The following is a 7,244-nucleotide window of genomic DNA, read 5'->3' on the forward strand; positions in this document are numbered from 1 at the left end:
GTAACCAAGTCAGAACAATTAATTCACTGGTAATGCTAAATATGTAAGTGAACACAAAGAAGCCATTCCTATGTAGAAATTACTTTGTGTCTGAACCCTGCCTGCCCAGGGAACCAAGATAGTATAGCAAACAATGTTGCACCAAAAGTTCCAGGACCTTTTGGTCATTTTCTTGCTATAGCTTTGCAGTAAATATCTCTTAACAAAAAGATATATTATTATTTAAATGAAACTGAAGTGCTAATGAGTAAAGGTTAATCATGAGAACAACCTAGAGAAATAGGATTTTTATTCAAAAGAATCACCCCTAATATTTCAGAGGTACCTTCTAGAACCCAGAAAGAAGCTGCTCCTTTACTCTGGCAAACCAACCTGCTAATATATATAAGAATTAGAGAGAAAGGAGAGAGAGAAAGGGTGAGAACAAGAGTGAGAGCAAGAGAGAGAGAGAGAGAGACAGACAGACAGACAGACAGACAGATATTCTTCCCAAATTCTTTTATTCTACATTTATCCATCAGATTTTGGTGTGTCCCAAAAGTCCTAGTGTAGTCTTAAGCTTTAATAGCTTAGGTGCATTAAGACTTTTTCGACACACTATATATGAGAGGCAGCAGGAGTAAAAACTATAAAATTGGTCTCGCTGTGAGGAAGTCCTGGATGCAACTCTTATTTCTGATAAATAATGGCTGAGTAACCAGAGGTAAAACATGTCTCTGTGTTCCCACCTAAGTGTTCTTAATTCTATAAGCAACAGCGCAATTATGAATCTGCTTTTGTAAAAAGACTTTGATTGCTAGGGGATCTTCATACCAAAAGAATCACAATTCCAGTACACATACCTAAACATTATAATTTCTTATTCACAGTTTTAAAATCCATGGTTATACATCATCACAGACCCACTTCACTGATACCAAGGCAAGGTGGGAAAGGGAAATGATAACTGAAGTTGAAATCAAAAGACCTGGATTTGAGTTCTATCTATGCCTCCATCCTCTGTGTCTCTTGAGGAAAACACTCCATCATCCCAAATCTTAATTACCTCCTTCATAAAATATGCAGAAAAATATTTCTATTATTTATTCCATGGAGCTTTACTGAGAATCAAATGAGATAATGTATATGAAGTACCTTGTAAATCTCAAAGCAATATTCAAATATCAGATATCATTATTGTAGTTCAAATTTATAGAAAATTTTCAGGTTTAAACACCTTGACAGCAAAAGTTTCAGGCAGAACAAAAAGTCAATCCTCTTTCTTAATATATTCTACTTTGTGTTCTGAGAGGTAGCTACCAACAAGATAGGACTTACTTATTTTCAGATGCTATCTCTGGAACAATTTTTCTTTTTTGTTATGCTGAACATGACAAAGAACAAGTATGAACATTTCCACATTGAAAGAAGAACAAAGAATAGGAATGTGTGTGAAACTGCAAATTTCCATTATGTACAACTGGTTTATTTTTCATAGTATGTCATAAATTCAGCATATTAGTTTTAAAACTGTCCCGCTTTTTTATATCTCCCTCTGAAATTCCTTTTGTGCTCATCTATGCACATAAAAATGATTCAACGGAACTTTTTTTCTTTCTTTTCATCCTTTTTTTTTTTAAATTTGCTTCACTATAAATATTCTTCTGCCTATCTATTCTTTTAAAATAAATAAATAATTTCATAATGATGATTAACATTTACATAAAATTTATTCTTTAGCAGGCACTATGGTAAGCACATACAATTATTTCATTTGATCCTCCAAATAATGTTGGGAGGTAGGTACTACTGTTATCCTCATTTTACAAATGGGTAAACTGAGACAAGCAGAAGTTACTTAATTTTCCAGCATCACACAACTAGTAAGTGTCTGAGGTGATATTTGAACTCATATCTTCATGTCACTCTATCAGTTGTAGCACCTACATGCCTGATAAATGAATAAATAAATAAATCGGCAGATTGATTGATAGGTTGAAAAAAGGATTGGTAGATATGGAGATAGAAAGATAGTTAAATACTCCCTTTATAAAAAGAAAACATAATCAAATATTAAAAAATCCATACATTATTCATGATTTTCACCTGAAATCCCATCTCTGTCAGGATTTACATAATCTGCTTTATCATCCTTCCAAAAAAGAAAATGTTGTTCTTTGTATTTCTCAGACTTCTTAAACTATTCAGCATTGTTTGATTTATAATACTGTAGTCATTTCAAATAATATTCTCCTAGCTATCCACACTCCTCTTTGCCTCATTTTATACAAGTCTTTCAATAATGTTTAGTGTGCAGTTATTGGATACCACAAAATGTTGTGCTATAAATATATTGGTTCTTATGGGATCCTTTCCCTTTTTTTGATACCTTTGGGTGCATGTATTTAGCAGTATCACTGAGACAAAGGATACGCACAATTTCTTTATTTTTTGAGTGAAATGTGGAAATAGTACAGATAAAAAAAAAAAGCTCCTCAGGTGGCAGGTATCTCCTTAAGGATGTCAGCATGAAGGGAAACTGGAGAAAGCAGACACTTGAGGTGAAGAGAACAATTTGGAGTCTTTAATATTAAATATCTAAAATTTAAAGATTAGAGATCATCTAGTCCACCCCACTAATTTGACAGAGAGAGAAACTGAGACCTAGAGACATAAAATAACTCACCCAAGATCACACAGCAGTTTAAGCGGCAAATGCAGAATTCACATACAATGTCACATACTTTGATATTTTCAGCTTTCATTCCACTTTATCACACTGTTTATATAATGCTACAGGGTTATTGTGGCATATATGTTACATATATAAAACATATATTAAAAATACATGTATGGTATCTATTCTATAAATTCAACATAAATATGGCACAAAGTCAATCAATCAATAAACCTTTATTATATACCTACTATGTGCCAGAGACTGTTTAAAACACTGGAGATACAAAGAGGCAAAAACATACATCCATACTGATTTTACCAAGCAAGCTCCCTCAAGGTAATTATGTAAGGTTAGTATTACCCCACTCCTACCCTATGGTACTGCCAGTGGCTTTAGGGCATAGAGCAGTAAATGACTTGCATAAGATCATGTAGCTACTGAGTTATGATGTCTAATTCTACATTCAGGGCCTTTTAAATTTTATCATCCCCCATACATACCTCATAGCTTGAACCCATATTCAGTCACTAACTAGTAGATTACATACAAAATTAGTCTGAATTCCAAAACTGTCACCATCTCTCAGATTTTTGTACCCTATGTGACACAACTCATGGTTTTCCAGATACATCTTTATCACTAATGACAGAGGACAGTAGATACAGTGCTTATAACTCAAGAAACTGCATAATGTGACAGTGTTAATGAGAAAATGTATTTTTAAGTTTAAAGCATTCATCATCAGAGATGCTCAAGTGCTGCAACCAAATCAAGCTTTTTCAGTTGTTTAATCCTAAATGCAACTTTCTCATCTCCAAACCAAAGGCTTCAAAAGACATCTCTGACATCGCTTAACACTTAATAACATGTTGATGAGTTAAGTGTAAATGAATCAGGGATGTGCTGATTGAATTTCCCATTGAAGTGCAGAGGGGTTTTAAAACATGAAGTTACCAAGTGCTTGGTAAAACGCATTCTGGATTTCATTTAACAAAGAATGCTTGGAAATTAGGCTGACCTCTTATTTTTATTTATTGACATTTATATCAGTCATAGTCTGTGCCATCTGGCCTCCAGGCACACAGATCTAGTTTTAAAAGAATGTAAAATTAGAACTTTTAAAATATCATTTTAAATGTCTTGAATAATTCAACTGAAGGAACATCCAAATAAGCAATGTTTTTATTGGCAAAGCTGAAATGATGACCCCCAGCATTCAATGTCTCTGGGTTGAACTGGACCAGAAATGGAGGGGATTACCAGTGATTGGAGCATAGTAAAAAAGAAATCATTCTATTCACTGAAACCTAGCAGAGAAAACTGGATCCAAGAAAAATTATAACACTCATGAAGGATGTCACAAATGCTGGCCCAACTCAGTAGTCAGACATTTCATAAGATATTGAGATGGATACAGTGGACCACAAAAGATCAGTCCGCAGAAATATCATCAATGAGAAGTTAATCTACGCCAGAGCTGATTTTCATGGTAAACATACTTCTTCCCATCATTTCAGATATATTGCGTACTCTCACAGAGAAGGTTGATTAGGTTTTTTCCTGAATTTTACTTTTTTTCTTGCTTTTAAAATATTATAAAGATGATTTGCTGAGTAAAGAAAATAGATAAAATATATTCAGAAATGTAAGTGGTATAGAACCAAAGAACAGTAAATATATATATACATACGTGTGTGTGTGTGTGTGTGTATATAAACAAAAATAATTCTTTCTAATAAAGGCCCTTCATGATTTCACATCTTTTCTTTCACTGTATTGTTTCTGGGATAGTATAATCTTCCAGATTGCTTTCTTTTTAATTTTGTCTATCTTTGTTCAAGATAATAAAATATTCAAGGAGCCTCAGAAGTCATCTATTATCATCTCAGAACCAAAGCACAATCTTCTCTTCCAGTTCTCAAAAGCGCTGGGGTCATTTAGTACTCATAAACTACCATTTTTTGAATAAAAAATGAAGTCATAAAACAATATAAGCTTCCACCAGGCGATCTTAAGGACATATACATCCTTACCACAACCACTTATAACGTGGTGATGTCATTGACGTAAACCTTGGACACACATGCCCAGAAAATACTCTTTGAAAAATGGGATCCAGATAAGTGCTGTCCCAATTGAAGTCAAGTGTTTTAATCACATTTTTTATATGATCAATGTGAATAACATACAGTAGACCCTAATGGAGTGTGATCACTGCAAGATAGATAGGACAATGATAACTTGACCGCCAAAACTTCTCTTGAAATTGGAGTGATGGAATTCATCAAGTCATCCTTTCTAAAATGATTAGGTTACAACATTTTCTACACTGAGAACCCATAGTAGGATTTTGTTTTGGCTTTGACAGTGCCTGGGACTTAGTTAACTTATTGAAATAGAGGGCATAATGGTAAAGGAGCACAAGCCATGTCTATCATGTATTCATCAGATTGCATCCCCATGCACTCACCCCCTTTGCTTTCAGGTTTCTATATGGGGTCTGAAGTGCCCATTTTCAAAAAAATTGAAGGATCTGAGGCACCAGTTATTTTCTTGCACCAGACCTGTTTTGAAACCAGAGCCCAGGTTTGATTGTTACTTCTCAGGGATGTAGGACAGATGCCTCACTTAGTGATAGTGTTGATAACAAACATTTCAGAGTTTTACCTGACCTTTGTGGATAACAGCTGTTAGCAGAGAAGAAAAAAAGGAAAGTTACCAAAAGACAGAAATTGATCCTAAGAAATTATGCACTTCTAAATACACATTCCAAAATAACTAATTAATAATTCTTATCCCAGGAAAAATAATAAGCTTGTACCTTAAAGTCACCAGACAGGTAGTCAAGGTAAGCCATTTTGGATGGTAAGAGGGTTCTTCCACAGTTTGAGTCAATATCTTCTTCCCTGCAATTTTTCCTCAAATGTCCAAGTGTCATAGCTCTAACTTTTGGAGCTACACAGAAAAACTCCTATGTTTTCCTTCAGTGACATTGCTTTAGGGATTTGAATATACATACCATAGGAGCACTAGCAAGCCATGAATGGGGCAAAACTGAACCAACATGTCAGTTCAATGGACATAATATATAGGGAGAAGTAATTTCTAATAATCACCATAAAAGGGGAAAATAAAGAAAAAGACAGAGGTTTTAAGGAAGGAGACAATTAGTCAACACTCTGGTTATCCCTGTATCCTGATCTTGTTCAATACCCAGAGTCTTAGATCCTTGCTTTTTCTATTTATCTCATGTGTTTCAAATTGTGTCTACTCTTTATTCACTGGTACCAGTACAACTTAATTTTTCTTAGTTTATCATTATTCCCCTAACTCAGGACCAGGCTCCTTTGCCCTAGTTGACTTCCTTTCCCTTACCTGGGAATTCACCTATTGACACAAGCATGGTGGTCCAGACTCAGATACCAGTCAATAATCAAGTGCTTCTTAAGGCTTCTTTTTTTCAGGCTAAACATCTCTAGAATTTCTTTAACTGCTAATGATATATAATATGGTTTCTGATGTCCCTGGAGGCACCATCTTATTCTTCACTCCTGAGCTTATTTTCAATCCACTCTCGGAATTATCTGCCAACTCCAAATCTATAATGGACAGTGATTCCTTGTACTTCCTCTGGACTCTGACCTCTTGCCTTCTGTATTTACAAGTTTTGTCCAAAATCCTCAGTAAAACATCTAAATGTGGATTTCTGGTTGACCCTCATGGAAATTAATATGTCTGAGTTCAGACCATCACCAAGTTAATTTTATTCTGATTTGACTGAGTTTCCTCCCCAACCACACATTTACCCACCATATATCATGTTAGTCTGGTGTGCCTGATGCCTAGATTTAATTCTATTTTTCCTGGTCTTTCACTCCAGAGCAGAATAATGAGAAGAGTGACTAATATTTTGGATTGCTATTTTGAATAGTAGATATAATCCTGGGCTTTGAGTCATGAAGACCTGAGTTCAAATCTTTCTCAGATGCATTCATGGTAAACTTGGTCAGGATACTTAAACATCCGGTCACAGTTTTCTCATATGTAAAATAGAGACAATAATTAAGAACACTTATCTCACAGGACTTTTGTGAGAGTCAAATGAGATAACGTGCACAAATCTTAAAGTACTATATAACTGCTTGCAGCTATTTCTGATGCTACAACAAGTACTACTACTTTTTCTACTATTCCTACTCTCACTCCTACTATTACTATTACTACTACTACTACTACTACTACTACTACTACTACTACTACTACTACTACTGTCATCATTACTGCCCTATTCCTTGTCAAGTAACCCTCCTCCCCAAAAAATCTTTCTGTGGAGTCCAGAAAGGTGATCTCTAAATGTACTTTTTTCTTCCCCTTCTCTCAAACCCTTCATATCTGAAAACTTTGTTGCTAGAAAATGGTACATTGTTAGCTAATTAGTAGTCACCTGCCCAAGGCATTAAAGGTAAAAAATTAATCATATTTTGCTAAGTGAGAATCTGCTTCTTAATAGAAATACCTTACCTTATCTGTATTTTCAGGAAATCCCATTGAACTAAGTTTATCTAGGACATCCTACACTAAAATG

Source organism: Notamacropus eugenii, chromosome 1 (genome assembly GCF_028372415.1).
Source record: "Notamacropus eugenii isolate mMacEug1 chromosome 1, mMacEug1.pri_v2, whole genome shotgun sequence".
Lineage (NCBI taxonomy): Eukaryota > Metazoa > Chordata > Mammalia > Diprotodontia > Macropodidae > Notamacropus > Notamacropus eugenii.